The 21,362-nt window shown below is 40.6% G+C and overlaps 1 long non-coding RNA gene across 1 annotated transcript; it reads left to right on the top strand.

The window, feature by feature from the left end:
- Positions 1-3,795: 3,795 nt before the first annotated feature.
- LOC125325046 lies at positions 3,796-20,687 on the top strand. Its single transcript, XR_007203189.1, has 4 exons — positions 3,796-3,939; positions 16,420-16,547; positions 17,822-17,932; positions 20,522-20,687. It is a non-coding gene; the product is annotated as an uncharacterized LOC125325046 (long non-coding RNA).
- Positions 20,688-21,362: the final 675 nt, after the last annotated feature.

The raw sequence follows: 21,362 nt of genomic DNA, 5'->3' as shown, positions 1-21,362 counted from the left end.
AGGATGCAAAGGTGTAAACATGACAGAACTGGGGAGGAAAAGATTAATTATTTAGAAGTAAATAGATGTATCCAAACAGAACACAGAGAAACAGTCTATGTGCTCCATTATACAGGATAAGATATGCCATCAAACATGTAATGTGATATCTAATATTTGTCCAGTGAAAAAGACCTTTTAGATACGCAAGAGCTGCAAATTATAGGTTATTTACAGTAGAAATGTCAATGCTAAATTCCTTAACCATGAATAACAAACAATAAACACTTTCTGAATTTCATTGGGCAGTATGTCATAGACAAATCGTTCACAGTGTTTTTTCTTTCCACATCAGTAGCAGCTAACTTTAGCTTCATAAACCTCAAAATGTCACTGCTGTGTGTGTTATTCTGAGCTTTCCTTGGGATGGAATGAGCTGTTATGGTTCAGATTATGCAATATATATAGCATTATTTTTCTGGAAGTTCAGCATGCAGTTTGAACAACTGCACTTCTTCAAGCAAACCAGTAAAATGACTATGAACAGTACAGAACTTTGCAAGACCCACAAAGAAACCTTCACCAGGAAGCCCTTAATGTAAAGGTGGAGGTCAGAGTAGTCACCTACTATTCTGTGTTGAGAATCAGGAATCTTTTAATGAGGGCAGGCTCTTTTTTCCCTCCCATAATAAATACGTCTCAATCTGGAATCCAGTTTGGAGTTCAGTATCTGATTTAGCATGAAGCTATGCCTGGAAACTTGCAGATCTATGCCTGCAGTAACCATGGTCATTTGCTGCTCTGTGGTATGTGTTTTGCCTGACATCCATTTACCCTCCTTTTGCTACTCTGCACTGAGCAGTTGGATATCACTTGGATCCAATTCACTCTCTCTGAAGCAAAGCACATCTGGCAGGTTTCTGTGTCTGCAAAAGGCCACTCATGGAAAAAACTTTCTATCACACCCAGACCACAGGCAGCTCCTCCAAGGCTAATGTTCTTTTCTGGAAATACATACTATGAATACTTGCATAGCTGCCCAGGGATTTCAGCACCAGGGTGGCTTCTTACAGATCCCAACTAATACTGCCTTTTATTTTGAGCAAGGTTGACTCTCTTATGAAACAAACAGCAGATGTGAGGACAAATCATATATGTGTCATATTGCACTGATGAAGTTGAAATGAGATTTTGGATATATCAAGACATTCAGCTTTGAGAAGAATAGGCTAATGTCTTCATATACCTAATGCAAGACTACAGTGAATAAAGAGATACTCTTGGGAATTTGCTGTGAAATACGGGAGGCAATAGACACAAACTGCCTGAAGGGAAATCTCAGACACAGTAGAAAAACATTATCACTATGACAGTGATAAAACTCTGGAACAGGTTTCCCAGAAAGGCTGGGAAATCTTCAACCCTGGCGGACTTCAAGACTTGACTGAAGAAGGTCCTGGTCAGCAGACTTACCCTAAGAGGGATGTTGGCCCCAATGGCCTGGAAAAGTCCCTCCCAAACTGTTTTATTATAGTCTGATTCTATGAAACATAGTTTCAACTGGTTTTGATCAATACTGTTTTAATTCTACAATTCTTCAGTGAAACCTGTGGTGTATCTGAGAAATAAAATGCTATCTATTAAATATGGTGGGAGAAAATATGTAGCCCTACTCATTTGTCAATAGTAGTGTTTCTTTCCTTCTTTAAGAAGAATCACCCACCGTGATCCATTTTTATAAACACAGGTGCAGGCTTCATCCTCAGCAGCCTCATTCCTGAACTGTGCATAGGTTAGTGCCTCAGCAAAACAGATACCGTATTTTCTAACTTTTATTTATAAGTCCACAGCCACTTTAATAGAAAAAAGTGACAGCATCTTATTATGCAGTGTTCCTCAGCACAGATATTATCTAGACACGTGTTTTATGAAAAGGTTTGCAAGTACAAATCCTATTCACTGTGAATAATTAGGCATCAAGGTTTTAACTGCAAAGCGGTTGTAAAATATTTTTCCTTTCTATTCCATGCTAGCACGCTTTTGATGCTGACACAGGCTAGTTATCAAAAATTCCACGAGACAATCTTTCATCTGCTGCAAGAACAGTACAGAAGAATAATACAGAAGTTTAAGCCGGTCGGGAGGTTTGGGTTTTTTTGCATTATGGGATGTTATGATGTAGTGAGCACTGCGGCTCCTGATGGCCACACTGTATCAGAAGCAAAACATACCTTTAATCTGCTTGGACAGTGTACCTTTAATCTGCTACTATGCAGCAGCTGGTAAGGGTGCTTGTCCCCAGATTTCTTCCTTAAGACATCTCTTCCTTACTTTTAGGCTGAAATCTGGAAAAGCTACTGTGGAACATTCATCAGAACCTTCTCAAGATACTCACCATTTCACTTTGTTAGCTGGTCAAACTAGCTAACAATTCTTTGATTGAAAAATCTTTAATATTTTTAGTCTTCCTTGTGATTAAAAACTCAGCTCCACAAACACAGAAAAGCTTAGAGGAATAATGACAAAGACCTAATCAGAGAAAGACCTAATCAAAGAATCCTCTCTTGCTACCTTCTAGGGCTATCACAGGTGAGAAATTAGTCCCATGGGCTCTGGAGTGAGACTCAGTTCAGCTGGGGAGGCTCTCTGGATCCCCTTACAAGCTGAGGAACACACTGGTGTGTGGGAGCCATGATGAGATGCAGAGGAAGAGAAGTTCAGGACTGTAAAATACATTTGATGGGGATTTCAGGGGACAAACTAATTGCAGAAAAAGGAGGGATCAATGGTGATCTGGAGAGGAAAAAATACAGAAAAAAAGAGAAATATGGGAATAAATGATTACCACCAATCACACTGTCAGTCTGGAACTGTGTATCTGTTTAACAGTTTGTCTTGCTGTCAAATGCAATTCTAATTATTTTTGTGGGTGTGGAGCATCTCCAATCTATGTGAATGGAGGTCTAAGTATCAGCAGCTGGAAATCAGGCCCTAGGATCATAGTGGCCATGGTGCCAGCAAATAGAGTGACAGAGGTGCATGTTGTGTGAGTGTGAATGTTAGTGCGCATCGTCAGTGAGCATCAAGCATAACGCTCTGGTGAGTAGGATACATGACTTAGGAGCCACGTATTGGTGCAGCCATGAGTCAGGGCTGGATGCTGGAGAGAATAAAGCAGTGTGCAGATTGGCAGCTGGAGGCACTGCAAGGTCCACACCAGCTACTGGAGGCATTATGGTGCCTGGGAGTCAACTACTCTAAGGTCATAAGTCTTGGACCTACTACTAGACATATTTACATGTGTGTCTCTGTGTGCAAGGTAACTGGGTGTCCAGAAGATCCAGAGGACTGAACTACTGGTAGACTGGACATCTAAGTACATTTAATGGAGGTATCCAGGGTACATTTGTAGGTTTGTGCTCCAGCAACTGAGTGAGGCAAGGTGACACAGGGGCTCATATGCCCAGATACCTGCAGCTGGGGAGACTCAGATCCAGTGGCAGCAATGGGATGCACTGTGTGCCTAAAACCAGAGGGATCCACAGGGTATGTGTGTGTATAATTCAGAACAAGCAAACTATACATATATATATATACACACATTTCTCACTAACAGACGTTCATCCCAGTCAGCCAGAGAGGGGAACTCTTCCCTTATCTTGTTCAACAGCCAGCTGTAGCCTCCAGTGATGGGTGTGGACACCCTCTGCACCTGGGCACTGAAGTGGTTGGTGGCTGGAGTCATTGACCAGCCCACTCTCTCACACAGGATTACTGGGAACACGTGTTCAGTCTCAGTACCTGCTAAGCCAGCGGACATGGAGCTGCAGCAACCTCACCTCTATTGAGCCACCAGATTTGGCAGCTCCAAGATTAGTAATGTCTTTCTTTCTATAGCACGTCCTGGCAATATGGCTGTGCAAGCTCACATCCTCCATACTCTGAGAAACTGGAAATGCTGTAAGTATTGCTAATGATGTGTAAGTACCTGACAAAAGCTGTTAGTGTCTGCCGTGGGGTAACTATTTCACATGATATTTCATGGCCCTTGAGCTAGTTGCAGTGATAATAGACTTCTGATTGCATCCAGAAGAGAAGAAAAAGAGGTGGGTAAAGGGAGGTAAGAGAAGAGATGCACAGTTAGCAAACTTTATGCTAGTCATGAAGAAGATGGGCAGGAAATAAATTAGAGGATTATACTGCATGACATCACATCACATTGCTTTTTAATGATTACTGACAAATCCCTGATTAGCATTGTCAGCTTTTATAGCAGTCAGGAGTGTCAATTCCCAAATCCTGTTGTATTGCAAGTGATAGATAGACTGTTAATTTTAACTTAGTAAATGATGTAAAATTCTGGAGACTTTGTGACTCTATTTTTAATGCTAATATAGTCATTGGACAAGATGCAGTGTCAGTGCTGGTTTATTATAAACCCTATTGGTCAAAGGCTAACAGAAAACCTGTCATGCAAAAGCTGAAAAAATCCAAGGGTTGTATAAGCACTTATGGCAAGGAGTATCTGAAACACTGCAGAAGAAAATGTTGACAATGGTTGAGTTTTTAAACCCAGGATTAACAGGAAAAGGTTTCAGCTTGAGAATATAGCAGTTTAAAACAGGATCAGCTGCTGGAGCTTGTGCCCCAGGTTCTGACATTGTTATAACACACAGCAAGAATTAGAGAGGCCAAGTTTCCTATTTGTTGGCTGTTGAGGTGTCTGGAAGCTAAGTCTAGAAGAACTGTACTTTGTTCCCTATATGTGCTCACACACAAATATTCCTGAACTTGAAGTAATACAAGTTTAGAAACAATGGCTAGTACTTCCTAATGCCCTTAAGTTCTGGAGCTCTGTTTCACACATAAACACGCAACAAAAAAAAAAAATGGAATCTGTGCACTAAACCATCTTTCGAGAGTTCTGGACATAAATGAATGATCCACAATGCCAGAAAAATATTTTTTCTTTTTTGACATTCATAGCCTTTTTATTTGAACATCAGAATATTGATGTGACTACCTGTTTATATTGAAGTTTGAAAAGACCATCATATCCATATCAATAGGAAATGGAAAATAAAAACCAAAGGGATCACTTCATTTACAGCTTCCTTGTTGTTTATTTGCTGGTTTGTTGTGTTTTTGGTGGGGTTTTTGGTGCATTGGAGTCTGAACAATGCAATAAAGTCAGTGGTCCGCTATTAATGGTAAAGTTCGTATCCTATATTATGCTATGATGTCATCTAAATCTTTGGGTTTTCCTAGGTATCAGGGACTTAGATACAGCACTTCAAATATATTTGATTCGACATTTGATTAATTTTTCTTTGGAAGTAAGTATATGAATGTGTTTATATGCTTTCTGTAATCATGGTCTGAAAGACCACTCCTGGCAAAGAAATTTAGAAGAGGCAAATACATCCAAAGAGAGAGAGTTTGTCTCAGTGCTCATTAAAGCCAAGGGAAAGAATCCCAACAACTCAAGGAAGCTTTAGGTAAATTCCAAGGATTCCCGTTTCTACAGTTCCATTTGATTCAAACTATTTATTCTTCTTTCTTCTTTTTTTTTTCCCCCCAGTGAAGCCAGTGCCATCATGCCCATGGAATCAGAGTAAAAATGCACTGTCTGTGTTTTTCATACATTAAAGACTCATCTAACATCTGACAGGTTTTGATATTTCACACAGCATAGCTCCCACTGTCAGGGGCACAGCAGTGAATGAACTTCTGTGACATAAAGAGATGTTGCACCAGTGTCAATTAGTGAAACACTGCAGGAAATATTCTAATCCTTGCTGAAAGCAGTTTTGTTACCTAAAGCAATAGCACTTTCAGGTAGGTGATATGGAGCTTTTTTCATTTAAGAACTCTCTGAGCCCTACCTGTCTTTTCTGTGTGTCCTCTGTGCCACCACTCTGTGAATAACATATCTGTAATAGAAATGCAAAAAGTGTGCTTAGCTATTTAGAATTCAGCCTTCACAGGTATTCCCCAGCTACTCTATGTGTCAGAGCATAATTTTTTTGGCTTTGGACCTTCACCATGTTAAAACATTTTACAATATTTACACAATCAAATCCTGTTAGTAAAAATAGCAGAACAAATGCTTGAAATTGTGTTCATCTGAGTGAATCCAGGGGGGGTTTTATGTACCAATAAAACCATTGTCAGCAAACCTAATGGGCTCTACTTAATTTTTTTATTTATACTGATGTATTTACAATGTGACACTCTTAAGTACTGCTGTTTACTCAGAACTGCTACTTCTGGAAGTAATATCCATCATTTCCTTGTTCAATATTTATAGTTCTCTTTTATCACCAGCAAGGTTTCATGTAAATTTAGGGATCTAATCTTGATATTGCTGCCACATCTATATGCAACAGTTCAACTGATTCTCCAGCACCTGAAAACCTGTATGATGTTTTAAAAAATAAGTAAACATAAAGCCAGCATATAAAGACCTCAAATGAAAATATTTTCCCTGATATCTTACTCCATCAGGGATCCAGCCATCCATGCCCATTTCCATCTCTGAATTTACTTCAATGAGCCAGAAGCCTTTACTTGTGCAGTCGTCCTGACACTTGTCATGCCTTTTCCTAGTATGGTTGGTCACTCATAAAAGTTACTGTCCCAGCTATCAGCACAGCTCCACTGTGCTTGGATTCCTTCCAGGGACAAAGGAAAAGCTCAAACTAAGGAAACATGAACAGAAACTTGAGGCACACATGCTAACAGGCATTAAAGCTGGTGATCGAACTTGGATCATGATAGAAAAAACAGAGCAACCACTAATGTTTTTCATGTGAAATGAAGCTTGCAATGAATTTTCAGATTAGAACAGTCTATAGATGTCTGCAATGTCCCTGCATTATCAGAAAGAAGACTGCAGAATTTAAGCTATTTGTCTTATGTCCTCTACCCCTGCCTGGTATTTTGAGGGTAACTACTCCAAAGAGTATTAGCAAAGGTCCCAGAGAAATTACACTTCAAACTACCGCCTGTGGAGCATGTTTCTCAGTGTGACTCACATGTCCTTCCTTAAAAGTCAAGACACATAACACATGAACTCTTAAATATGAATGCATTAAATCCTATTAATAGTTTTTAACAACATTCATCATCCCATTGGAGCATACCATTTTATTGCCACTCACTGTCCTTCAGAACAGATATGAAGAGTGTGGAGAAGTCACAATGAAACAAAAGGGAGGGGACAAGCAGGAACTTGTGTTCAGGCTGGAGCATAAATTTACAAACTACTCCTTGAGAAGAGGTGGTGACCTTAGAGGGAAATATTTTCCCTACAGTTGTGTAAGACCACAGTACATTACTTCATGAGTAGCCTTTGCTGACATCAGCTGGAATAGCAAATTGGCACTACAATAAAATTCAAGGTTGGTAACTCAGACTCCTTTTAGAAAACATACTTGAAATTCATAAAGCAAGGAGCTCCCTGCATCATTGTGACTGCCATCTGCGGAAAATAAACCTTTTTAGATCAGAGTCCTTGCAGTGAGGTTAGAGAAATACATAATTTGGGAAAAAAACCTAGTTAATTTCCAGCAAACAATTTTAAGTGCTTCAATATAACAATGGAATCTAACCATCCTTGTCTGAGTGAATATGCAAGAGCATCTGGCAGCAAGTACCTGTAGATGTTGCATGTGGAGTAACTCAGGGAGCCACTCAGTCCAGACTATTCTGAGTCTTATCTCAAGCCACACAGTCCAGAGGTTTCTTTCTCAGTCATTCAGAAAGTCTCTGAAAGTTCCTCTTCTCATAAATAGGCACTAGGTAAACAATGAAATGACATGAGAGAAGCAAAGGGAAATCTTTCAAGCTGTCTAGACTGAAATAATTTAGAACTACAGAGAGAAGGGACAGAATCATTTCACCCACACTGCAGATCTTGCATGCAGAAAGACCCCCTTGAGCACCCAAGCATTCCTCTTGTCTAAAGGGGGAAGACAATTCAGCTGACTAACAATTACAGATGCTTTAGGAGGTACTGACATGGGGGGCCTTATTTCTGCATTGCCTCAGCTGCTCTGACTGGTAATCAGTACAAAAAGCCAGCTAAATGAAAAAGACCAACTCTAAAGCAAGATTAGGTTTATGGCTTACATTGTGTGCTCACTCCAGCTCCAGCAGGAAAATAAAGATATTACTTTGGTGGCCATTAATTATTTATTACCTGCTATCTGCACCTCTGAACCATTCCTGCTGCAGGAGCTGCCATGCATTTATGGCAATTCATCAAACACATATGCTTTCAAATTCCCTGTAAAGCCATAAACAGGGATGCCATCTGCCAGCTAAGTTAGAGAAGGCTTGATTTATCGGAACAGATTTTTCTGTTTAAAAGTCCTAATGTACAAACTCTGGGTAAGATAGGCAAAGGCACTCTGATATAATAAACAAAAGAAGAGAACAAAACCCCAGAAATCTGATGTCCAACCATGTGGCTAGTGCAATAAAGACAGATGGAAACAGATGCAAATACCTACTTTATAATAGCAGTTCTGTTATTTCCAATTCTCAATACAGCTTCCCCAGTTCAACCTGCTTTGCAGTTTGCAGCCATACGCTTGCATCCTTAACAGCCAAGCACTTTTCACAACTCTCCATGCAGAACCAGTTCACAACTTTTTCCTTTCTATCATTTGTTTTCTTCAGGCTTTGATCCTTCAGAAAGTTATAAATACTTACTTTACCCACTGCAATCACTGGGGCTTTTATAGGAGTAAAAATACTTGCATTCTAGAAGCAAAAAAATGCCACATGAGTCTCCATACAGATGTAGGATTTTTTCATTCTTGCTTGCTCTTACTTTCTTTCCAAGTGTATTATTACTTCTAGGTCATGGATTGATGCTATTAAAAGTTGCTCAAGCTTGACAAGTTCAAATTCTCTAGAAATACAGGTTCAGGTCAGAGGTCTGACCTGAGACCAGCTGATACAAATCAAAATATGTCTACTGAACGTTGAATTAGGTGGTACATGGTGAGTGTGTACTTCAGTTGTCACCTGAAACCCCTTCTGCGTGGCTCAGGTGGGAGAAGTTCCTATAGTAGTTTTCCTAAGTACTAAATTCTTTCTCTTCTGTTAAGACTTACAGCCTGATTTTAACTAGATAATTGAATTGCAGCAGGAGGAACTTTTCTTTTGCTCTGTGTAGATTCCCTTCTGGGGGCAAGTAAAAGAAATGAAACAGAATCCATAGTGCAGCCTATTTTAAAATACTGATGAGTCTCTGTCAGAGACTGAAAATAGTTCATGTCTCAAACATTGATATAAAGTTTTGCTCATTATAAAGAAGCTACAACCGAAGAAGCTTCCCTGAAGAGTGGGACTTTGAACTGAAAGTCAAACTGTTGATTAGATAAAGGGAAAGGCATTGTTCAATCCTCTCAGGCTGAGGGAAAGGTATGCATCCACAAAGGCCAAACCCACCAGCTGCAACTATCCCCAGCTGAGTTTGGGGTGGGGGAGAGCACAGCTCACACAAGCCAGGTTTACACAGACTCCCCCCAACTGAGGGGGGAGGAGGAGGTTTTGGGTGCATGCTGCAGCCTCTGGTGAGAGGCAATAAACACCCATCCTCTGATTACACAAACTGGCCCAGCTGTGGAACCCTCAACCCCACAGGGCACATCCATGGGACATTCCCGTGAGAGGCTTGGCCCCACAGGACTGCACGTGGTGCAACAGACCCAGAGTCTGCTGTGAGAGACTGACCCCCACCTCAGGGGGACATGGCCTGAGCATATAAACCCATGGGACTCTGTGCCTTCTGGGGGAACCTTCACCACCCAGAGACCAGCTGGAGAGGATCAATGAACATCATTGGGATCCACAGAGTGGTGATATTTTCCTTATTCTGTCCCTGTCACTCTTTCTGTCCTCCCCACCTATCTTCTTTCTTCCTTACTCTCTCATATTTACCATCAAATAAACCCCTTACTATTGTCACTGGCATATGGTCTCATTTCCTCCTTAATTCGGGCAGAGGCATCTCTTAGAACCTTCAAACTGGGTCATAAGAGTCTCTATCATTTATTAGGTGTCTGTATGTATGAAAGAGAAACATCCCAGCAGCAAATAGTCTATGATGGCTAATTGAGAAGCAGACACTTACCCAGGTAGAGCCCCAGTTTGAGAGAGCTGACAATTTATTCAATACCAGCTCAGGTGAGTGAGCATAGTAAGCCATTCTACCTTGCAGAATAATTATATGTAAAATAACAAACTTGTGACATACCTGCACAGAGGAGAAATACAGAAACATAAACACAGAAGGAAAAAAGGGCTATATTCACTGTACTAAGCCGTCAGTGAACCACTTTTATTCTCCTTATTGCCTTTCCCTCACTTTCTGGGGCATAATGACAGTGGAAGAGTCCTGAAAATGTGTCCTACCACAATCCATAATAGTCCATTGCAATTGTTAGGTTCCATGTTTTTCAGCATTGTAAAGCTCAGAAGAAACAGTGTAATAGAGCAATGAGGTTAAAAGATTGTGTTCCTTATTAAAATAATTAAGTAACTAAAGAAGAATTGTCAACAATTGCATAAAAAGAGAAGGAATTCAAACTTCAAAATAAGGAAGGAAAAGTCAGAAACAAGTTTTCATTCAAAGCTTTGCAGAATATGTATGATCTAAAAAAAATCTCATCAATCTGAGGCAAGAAAACTCCTTGAAAATCACTCTGAGTCATAGAATTGGGGAGGGTGCTCAAAAAAGCGTCATATTCTCTTTGCTTGTTCGCCTACTCTTCCCCTTGCATCCACCCCTGAAGACTTGTCAGAAACTGAATACTGAAGTCGGTGGGTCTATAATAGAAGTCCATACAGCTTCTCCTATGTTCTCCCAATGTCCTGCTTATGTGGGCACGATGCAAGAGTTACCAGGATGTGTGTCTGTTAGGCTGTGGAAGTAATATGAAATCATTCCCTGAACTAGAATCAGTAGGTTGGTAAGTTTAAAAAATTTGAATTATCAATTCAAAACATGTTCCTTTCATTAACAACTGTCATCATTATAGTGACACAAAAAATTCACACTTCAGTAGTGTCTTACCTAATTTAAATTAAAGTTTATTTAGTCAGTAAACTTCTCACATACTAATTTTCAGATGTTATTCTGAGCCAAACAAGTCAGTTTCAGCTACCTTCCCAATAATTAGTTCACTTAGGTGTACAGACCCGAGTACCAGGCTCTGTGCTTTTGATGTAGGCCGCTCAAAGCCTGTGTCATGTTCATGCCTGCTAATAACTGTGCCTGGAGTAGGGTCTCCAAAAGGATCTGTTACTAAGGCTCCTCTGCATGTGATCAAATTGGGTCCCCATCAGGCCAAGCATCCTACACACAGTCCACATTTGCTAGATCCAGTCAATGACTCTTTAGCATTTCCTAAAATACACCTCCAATATTAAAGAAGCTATAACACCTAAGATGTGTTCATATCCTTTCAAAACACTGCTTGTCTTCCCCTGTAGGACTTTGCCCATGCTATGACAACATGCAGGAATTATCTGATACCAGATACCATTTAATCAGTTAGGGAATTAAATGGAAAAATCTTCAAATACAAGAGATAAATAACCTGTACAGGTGAGGCACTAAATTTAGGTGTTGGGGTCCCTCCCTGCCGTGTAGCCCTGGGAGAGGGGCCCTGAGGGCACAGACACGGGGCTTCCCTGTCCCTGCTCAGCCTCGTTCCCATTGGTTGGTTTGTGTTCCCTGCGCGGGCAGAAGGACCCTTGGTCCCGTGACTGGAACAGTTCCTCAGCAGAGCTCCGGCCATGCGGCTGGAGAAATAAACATCTCTGAAACAGCTAGCAAGAATCTGTCTGTCCATATATATTTCCTTTCCACGGGACTCCTGGTTTGATATATGCGTGTTGCAGGATCCCCACTGCAACAAATGGTGGAGATTTGTGAGCAGAACGATCCCCGATCCCTAAGCGACTGATTTGTGTGAGTAAACCCTGGAAACTTTGGATTCCTCTTCTTGGTTTTGCTTTGCTATTCCGTATCTAAACTATGGAGGAACCGTGGGAAGACTCTTGGCTCTCAGAGCCGCATATGGACATTTATCTTAAACTTAAAATGATTCTTGAACAACGATTTGTAAATTTTAGCTTGATTCAAGCTCAAAAAGAACTGAAACACTTCCTGGCATGGTTGTTTAAGAACTTTTTCTATGTTTCTTGGGATTTAATTCTTACCAAGGGCTTTTGGAAAACCGTTTGGACACAGTTAATATTGGAGTCAAAATATATGCCGATGGAAGAATATTTTCGTGAATATTATTTAGTTACCGAGACGGTTGAGCAATGTCAGTTGTGTCCTGGCGAAGGGAAGCGTGGCGCAGGGACCGTGCGGCCCAGGCCACGTGCACCGAGCGCTCTGCGAGCAGCAGCGAGGCAGTTCCCGCGCGCGGGCGGAGCCACGCGAGCCGCAGTGTCGGCAGCGGAGCGGGGAGCGGCGGGACCCGGCGGTGCCCGAATGGCCCCGTGCAGCGCATGGTGGAGCGAGCCCCGTGAACGCCCGGCCGAGAGGGGCGGCGCACGGGCGGCGGCTGGCGGCGATGGCGGTGGAACGGAGCCGCGCCCGGCCGAGACGCGCGCTGGAGCAGGGCGCGGGGGAGTCGTCGCTCGGGGGCCCGGCCGAGACGTGGGTGCAGCGCCCGGCAGCGGCAGCGAAGCTGCGACCAGAGGAGGCGACGCACGGAGAACTGAGCGGCACGGCCCGGCCCGGCCCGCACGGCCCCGAACGCGACCCCGGGAAGAGCGCGCAGGCACCAGCAGCCCCGAGAATTCCAACACGGGAGCGACCGAAGGAGAGAGCAAAGACGCAACGAGACAGAAAACAGCAGCCACTCGGAAAAAGGAAAAGATCATAGCAACTAAGACCTTAGGGATAGTAAAATGGTATAATGTTAAGCAAAATTATGGTTTTATAACAAGGTGTGACAACCAGCAAGACATATTCGTGCATAGAACTGCTATTAAAAAGAATAACCCTGAAAAATGCATCCCAAGCTTGGGAGATGGAGAGGTGGTGGAATTTAATATTGTACTAGGGAGAAAAGGGTTACAAGCATCGCAGGTCACTGGGCCTGATGGTGTTCCTGTAAAAGGCAGTATATATGCAAAAAATCGTAGTCATGTTAGACAGTATTTCCATTGTAAGCCCCCCCTACAGTTTCCCTTTCCTAATCCCACCTTTCCCTTTTACCCTATATCCTATTACCCCCAGTGTACTCCCAATCCGTTTTTTCATCCATGGTTTCCCTCACAAAACCATGCTTTTGCCAATTGTTTCCCCAAAAATCCCTTTCCAATGCCGAGTGGGGGATGAAAAGGGGGAGGGAAGAAGTTAAACCCTCTCCTGCCTCAGTTTCCCCACAAAGCATGCTCAGAGAATTCTGTCTCCCTTCTGTCAGCCCTAAGATGTTCCAGAGAATCTGTTTGGACATTTAAAGACTCAGGAGGGTGGCTTGTTTTGTTTTGAAACTGTTCTTGTTATGTTTATCCAGTTGTTTTCATTCTCCTTTTATTAAAATAAAACGGGTGAGGTGTTGGGGTCCCTCCCCTGCCGTGTAGCCCTGGGAGAGGGGCCCTGAGGGCACAGACACGGGGCTTCCCTGTCCCTGCTCAGCCTCGTTCCCATTGGTTGGTTTGTGTTCCCTGCGCGGGCAGAAGGACCCTTGGTCCCGTGACTGGAACAGTTCCTCAGCAGAGCTCCGGCCATGCGGCTGGAGAAATAAACATCTCTGAAACAGCTATCAAGAATCTGTCTGTCCATATATATTTCCTTTCCACGGGACTCCTGGTTTGATATATGCGTGTTGCAGGATCCCCACTGCAACATTTAGGTGAGATTTTTTCATTGGGCTGGACAAGAAGCACTCTCTTAAATTTCAGGTAAAGTCTTCTAAGGAAGATGCAAAGAGGATTAATATGAAAGTTCTGAACTACTTTTCCAAAGTGTGTTATTCATCACATGTAAGGTTATATTCCATGAATTCTTAAGCCATTTGAATCAATCTGAATAGAAACCTTTTTTATTATTCGTAAACAAGGCATTTAAAATAATTTAAAATTAAAGTTACTGAGGTAGAATCAAAATATTAGAGCTTTACGTTGTATTAAACATGGGTTTATAGCAATAAAATATGCCTCAGGCTTGTCACATTAGATATACAGCTTTTTATCTGAAAGGACAGATTTAGAAAGCTAGACTTAACCATTCTAGATAGCTCATTTTGTACTATTATCTGTAGTTCAATACAGTATTTTATAGCTATTGGAACACATAATAAGAAACGGCAAGATAAACATTTCTTTGTATCGTTGTATTTCCCCAAAATGATAAAGGTCTAGTCCTGTTTATCAAGTAGAGACACTATGCAGATGAAAAAGAAAGAGCTGGTTATGAACATAAAAGCATTCAGGATTAACCATGAAAGTATAAAACACTGTCCCAAAATATTTTTGACTGAATCCCAAATTCTGAGGCCTAAAATTTCCCTTCAAAAATTCATTCTTATTTTATAAGGAAAGCCAGTTTTCTCTTAAGATTGTCACAGACATACAATAAAATATCCTGAAATAAAATGCACGGTGCTGTGCTTCTTCCAAATTACACTGTGCTCTATTCTGTGCTGAATATTGATGCAAAATTACTCCAACAAAGCCAAATTTCTGCGGTTTTCTTCCAAATCGAATCCATCAAGCACAGTAACTGCCCAAGGCTTTTTTATGAAAGCTGCTGCTAACAGACTGCAGAGAATCCAGCATGCAGCCATCCAATATACCATGTTTAGCACCTCCACACATTTGATTAATTCCTGTGTTATTTGGATATATCTAAGAGATTTTTAGATTGTTGAACTGTTCTAGTTTTCCAAAGCTTGCTGTTGGAGAACGATACCTGTGCTTTATATAGACCCATATGAGCATGGTTTACAGACTAGAGATTTCTGCATGGTCCTCTCCTTGAACTTGGGGAAGCTGGATCTGCCCTCATTATCTGGGAAATTTTTTAATGGTTTTTTGATAGAGCAGTGGCTTTAGAGCTTCCCACCAGCTTGATCAGAGCATTATACCCTGCCCCTAAACTCTTCTCACACCCATTTGCACCCTTCTGTCATGATACATGAACCAGAATAGTCCCGTTTCTTTACCTGTTTCTTCTGCATTCAGAAGTCCTCTCATATAAAGGATTAGGGTTTTCCTTCATAGAAAATTCTTCCTACATGAAATCATACCTGTCTATAAAGTCTAAATGTTATAGGGACCACTGTTGCAAGAGAACAGATAAGGGTGTGTTTACTGCTTGGAGGTTATCCTTACAGTCTCACAAGACCTTGAAGTCTCTCACGCTTATCACAAAACTTCTCTGTAACAACCCTTGATGATTTAGAAATGAAACAGAGGCCAAAGAGATATACAAGCACATCTGATACTCAGGGCAGGGTGGGAAGGAAAAAAAAAAAGACCAGAGGTAGTGTTGAGGGAGATTTTGATTGGGTTAAGATTGAGGTGGAGCTTTGCAATGGGGAAAGAGATTGTCCTGGGGATGGTGGTGCCTGGAGTGAGTGAGAGTTCAGTAGTTGAAGAATGCAAAGAAGATGGCCCATGCACTTCAGAGAAGGAGAAACACATTTTAAACACCTGCATGTCAGGCAGAGGCTGCTCTCTCTGGGTATCCTTTGAGCAGCAGAGCATCACAAAAGAGGTGAGAAAGGAAACCAGTGTCATATCTACGGTCGCCAGGCAACTGCTGCTCATCAGAGAGCACGGCGAACAGAAGTTGCCCTCCCCACACTCGCTGAGAGGATTCAGCTCCATATTTCCCTGGTACAAACCAGTTCCTTAGATGCACAGTATCTGGGAGATAATAATGTTTCCTTGTATTATCAATACCTTTCTGGCTTGTGCTTTCTCATATTTGCAATACAGCATAAGTTTTGTGTAAAAGGAAGATATATCTGTCCTGAAGGTCATATTGAACCTTTTACACTTTGTAGGCATTTATATATAGAAAACAAAGGTTGTTAAACAAATGTATAAAAATTATTGGCCAGGTTCTTCTTTATCAGTGTGCAAATCAGAAGTAAGCCCACTGACTCAATAAAGTCACAATGGCCTAAGGAGGAACATTCCTCCCAATATGTCATTGCTTTTTTGTGAAATCAGAATGTCCTGTGCTTTAATTTAAAAGGTAGTCTATTTTTACTGTAGGCAGTACAATAGAGACTGTAGTGCTATCCTTTGAGGTGTTGTGAGTCATGAAACCATAAGTTATCCATATGGATGTTCATCATTCATCAAACACTAATAGCTTCTCTTTGATGCCTGAAAGAAATACAAAAATACAGAATACTGCCTTTTAAAATTCTGACTATTTCTCTTTTTCAGTGATGCTTCACAATCTGTGGGGATTCCATTGCAAATGAGAACTGCTATGTGAGCTCTAAAAAAAATATCGGTGGAAAGGATTTACAATAATTCATTAATGATTAGAAAACAGTCGATCTAAACTAACAGTGAGTATACTTCCTTTTTATAAATGGGCATATTACCAGCTGTCAAAGCTGGAGAAATACAGAGTTTATTGTATAGCAGCCTATCCTTTGATTAAAAATGGGACTTGATTAATAATGAGGAAATTCACAAGTTGGCTTAACAGGAAACCTGACTTCTATGACTTCTTAAGTCCTTTGCTATACTGCCATCAGGAGTCTGTGACATTGATTTAGCAATGCTATCAAAGCACTGACCCATCCTCAACAGATCCTACTGTTCTCATTTTCTCCAGACTATTTTAAGTAGCAGCTGACATTGTTCCTCCTGCCTTTCATCTGTTTATCAGTCACGTTCAGACATCAGTCAGAATTTCCCACGTCAGCTTTCTACTTGGCTCTCACCTCTGCTTTCTCTTCACGCTGTCCTGTCAGGATTTGTCAATTTCTCCTTTCCAACACTGGACTGTAGCTGGCATTAATGCAGCTTCAGCACAGAAACAATATACCACAAAATGGCAGGAAGAGCTGGAAGTTTGAAAATTGAAGTATGATCCTTACCGTTGTGGAGAGAAATTGATTTTTTTAGGTACTGAATTTAAAAGTGCAGTGTACCGTTTGTCTGTTAGCCTGGTCCCAGCTTGAGAAGGGCATAAAGGAGGACTGAGAAGCAGAACTGCAGGTCATTTGCGATATAATTAATTACAATTATGCAACTTAGATTTCAAGCTAGTGATCATTCAATTACACTTGCAGGAGATGGAGCACAAATTGACTTTGTCACAAACAGTTCAGCAGAAAGGTCATTGTGTCTTTTTTTCTATTATGAAAAGAAATTTCTGAGAAACCATCTATACAGAAAATTTGGGAATACTAAGTTTGAAGATGCTTTTAAAACTGATAAAATGTCAATAATTTCAGCTTTTTAAAGAAAAAGTATGTAGAGACTGTGTTATGCAAAATCAGAGGGCAACTAGGGTTTCTAGTCTTTCTGTCAGCTGCTTTGGAAAAGTTATAGCTATAGCCTTAAATATCATAAACAAAGGAGCCTCTGAGAAATAACATGTTCCAGTTTGACAGTGACTATTCACAAAGGGATGGCTTACCATCCCAGCTTCATATTCTGGCAAATACCCAGCATCAAGAGAGAAAATTTCTTCTGACTTTGGAAGAACTTCTTAAGAGATTGTAATGTACTCCTAAGGTATCCTAAGCATTATTCCTTAAACTGCTATTCAATGATACAAGACTTAGACTTTTGAATTTCCCCCTGAATTGTATGCTGTGCTATTTTTCAGCAATTAAAGAAGCTATGGAGATCACCCATTATTCCTTTGGAGCATATATGGCATAACACCGTTTCTACTGATGAAATTCATATGAGGATGCTTCAATGGAAAAGTGAATTTGTAAGTTAAATTATTTTAAATTTGTAAAATATAATCTTTTCCATGTGATAGATGAATGTAAACACATCAATTATTGTGCCAGTTTTTGTGGAAGCATTGAGCTACTCAGCAATTAACAGCTGTTAAACAGAAATGTTAAAATATTTAATTCAGAATTTATTAGTAAACTTTAAATTACCTGTATCTGTAGATGAAAGACTTTTTTTAAATGATAAATTTATAACAGAAAAATTTTCAGCAGTAGGAATTATAGACCAATGGAAAGGAAAAACACAAATTCCCACAAGGAGGAGATAGATACTTGCTGATGATCAGCCACTGAATGTCATTATGCTGCCAATGGAAATATACAGATCAGTCCTTGGACAAGGAAATGTGAGCTCTGTGCTTTGAATCTAGATCTCCTCATCACATTCACTGGTCTTTGTTTAGCTGGATAATTTGTGTTGTTTTGCTCACAACCAGTATGCTAATTTCCAGATAACAGGTGTCAGGTTCATGGGAGTTTGCAAAACTTGAAACATTCTTAGGTTGAGAAAGACAAATACCAAAAGACTCAGATATTGAAAAAATAAAGCAAATGGTAATCACCTAGACAAAAACACATGAGTAGTAATATTTGAGTTTTGGGGTACAGACCCTCTCTATGACCAACATGCTTCCTCAAGGCAAAAAACAGCTCACTTCAAGGACTAAAATTTTAAATAAATGAATTAGTTTGAATTAAATTGAAACCCCTTTCATACTTATCAGAAACACTTACACTAAAAGAACTGCAGTTTCCAGGCTTAGCTTGGATTTCACTTTCTGTAACATTCAGCAGCTTGCACAGGAAATTTATCCTTTTCACATGGCCATGTAAGGCTGACTACCCACTGCTGAAGATGGCAGTGGACCAACAATTACTTGTAGGTCACTCATTTACCTGAGGTAGATGCCACAGACTGCAGGAAGACACACAGTAGTTTGTGGGGCTGGACAACCAAGAAATCTACCTTTCTATTATCAACAATCTGATCTAGAAAATAAAGTGGGGTAAACATCACATCTGTCACTTGCACTATTCAAAGTTTCTCAGTTGCAAACTGTCTTCATCTTCTAGCAAACGACCTTAAGAGTAAATATTTTTTCAACAAGATTGCTTTTAAAATTGGAGGAAAAAACCAGAAGAGAATGACAGAGAGAAAATTGGGGTTTGATTGCCTTGCTTTTAAACAACTCAATCAATACCAGAAGGAACTAGAACATTGCAGGAGTAGCAGAATAAATTTGGGACCTGGCAAAAATGGAGAGAACCTAATTCTCTCACAAGGTGCACATGTACATTTTTATTTCTTTTAGAGAAGTGTATGTGAGTCCCACTTGGGATCAGCCCTGTACTGAGCAAGGAGTATACTAAGAAAAGCACACATCAAGAAGGAAATCCTATCCCAAATCCAGTTCAAATTAAGTTAAAACAAAAAGCTTTTTGTGCTCTCTATGGCCTCTCTTCCTTTGACCTCGCCTTATTTGTCAAAAACAAAAATAACTTAAAGATCAAAACTCTGAAACGGGAAATATTTTCTATTGTGGAACTAATGCAGTTTGGGCTTGTACAAACAAGAATTTTTTATACTTATTCCTAACAGCTGTGGTTTCTTGTTTTTTCTTTTCAAAGAAGCAACACGTCTGTAGATACCAGGTAGCAATACAACCTATGCCATACTTATGTAGTAACATTAGTTTGGGGAATATAATTGAGATACTTTCTAAGATTGTGCCTATATTTAAAATTAGGGCTTATGTGCAATTTTGGTACAATACTTTTTATTAAAATGTCGATAGTTTTGTACTCTTGTAGTTTATCTTGTACATAAAATGTGCTCTTTTACATACACTGCTCTGCCAGCTCTTTTCAAGCACACTTAAAAAACAGAAAAAAATCAATATTTTAACTAGCACTCTGAAAGGCATATGAAAGACCAAAAAATAAGTGTTGTGGTGTAAAAGCAACAAAAAAAAAATTTAAAAAATTTAAAAGCCGCGGAAACCCCACTGCTGATTGAAATAATATGGTCACTGCACTAACGTTGACTCAGTTAATCAAGAATGTCATATCAAGGGTAAATGTGGAAGACTGGAACTTAAAACACTCTAAACCTATCCATCAAGCAACAGAGTTGGAACTAGATGACCCTTAGCATCCCTTCCAGCCCAAGACATTGTACAATTCTATGATTCTATCAAACGTGAAATTGCAGTCACACTGAAAATTTGGTTGCCCAGACAAGTAATAGAATCAGCACAAGATGCTGTTATTTCCCTCTCTCTTTGCATCTGTGCCAAAACTCATACATAAGGACACATTCCACCAAGACCTTGTTGCTAGGTTATGGTGCTACCATATTATCATCACACTGGGAGAGCTATGGAGCCAACTACCACCCAAGGCTACTGGAAGATAAACCAGCTGTTCAGGGCCCTATCACTGAGTTAGTTCATAGTGTACAGCTCAAGTACGGGCTGTTGTGGGTACTTGATGTGGAACCTGATGTGTTAAACAGTACCTCTCTGATCTTTGATGGCTTTATTTTCTCCTTGGGATTATAGGCACCAAGCCTGGATAAGCCTGTGGCTGCCCTGGGGTGCAGTATGGAGCGGGAGTTGTGTGCAGGCCATGATTGACTGTCCTTCAGAGACTATGCTGTCTTGACAAGGTACTACACACCTGTGTCCATGAATGTGGAAATGTTTAAATAAAAAATTCAAACCAGAAGTGCTTTGTTTCGCCTTTTCCGTGGCTAAAGAGAGCTAAACTGATTGCAGTACCAGGATGCTTATACTGAGCAATTTCTATAGCAACGGGATGACACAGGCTGGCTCATCAGTTGCATTGTTATTCCATGAAAGCATATACTGGAATAATTAACAAGTCTGAGGAAAAAATGGTTGATCTATGGTAATATCCTGCGTTTACTAAGAAAACACTGCTTTTGGCTAGGGTGCTTTTACTTCCTCCCTTCATCTACAGTTAAAACAAAAACTGAATGGTAATTAAAATCTAGAGTGCCACACTCATGGGTCACCCCATGGTCTCCACACTAGTTCTTGTTTGTTTGACTGATACATGGATGCATCCCTGGATATATATTCAAAAGGGGGGGAGTCATTGATTAAATTGCTGCAAGTGACAGGAAAATGTGAGGCAAGGGACAGCAGAAGAATTTTTTTACCTGAACTGGACTTTGACTCACTGATTTCGTGTGGACAAACCATGATCCCTGATCTATGACAGCTTGTTAGGGGTCAGTAGCTCTGACTGAGGAAGAGGTGACCGGTCTGGGGAGATGGTCTCGAAAGGAATCGCCTTCCCGAGGCCCGGTGTCTTCCCTCAGCTGCTGGCCAGGAGGGCCCTTGCAGAAGCTGTCAGCTCTTTAGTGATTGTCAGCTC

This window comes from Corvus hawaiiensis, chromosome 4 (genome assembly GCF_020740725.1).
Source record: "Corvus hawaiiensis isolate bCorHaw1 chromosome 4, bCorHaw1.pri.cur, whole genome shotgun sequence".
NCBI classification, from domain to species: domain Eukaryota; kingdom Metazoa; phylum Chordata; class Aves; order Passeriformes; family Corvidae; genus Corvus; species Corvus hawaiiensis.
Note: the sequence above shows the minus strand (reverse complement) of the source record. Positions and strands in the feature narration are given on the sequence as shown.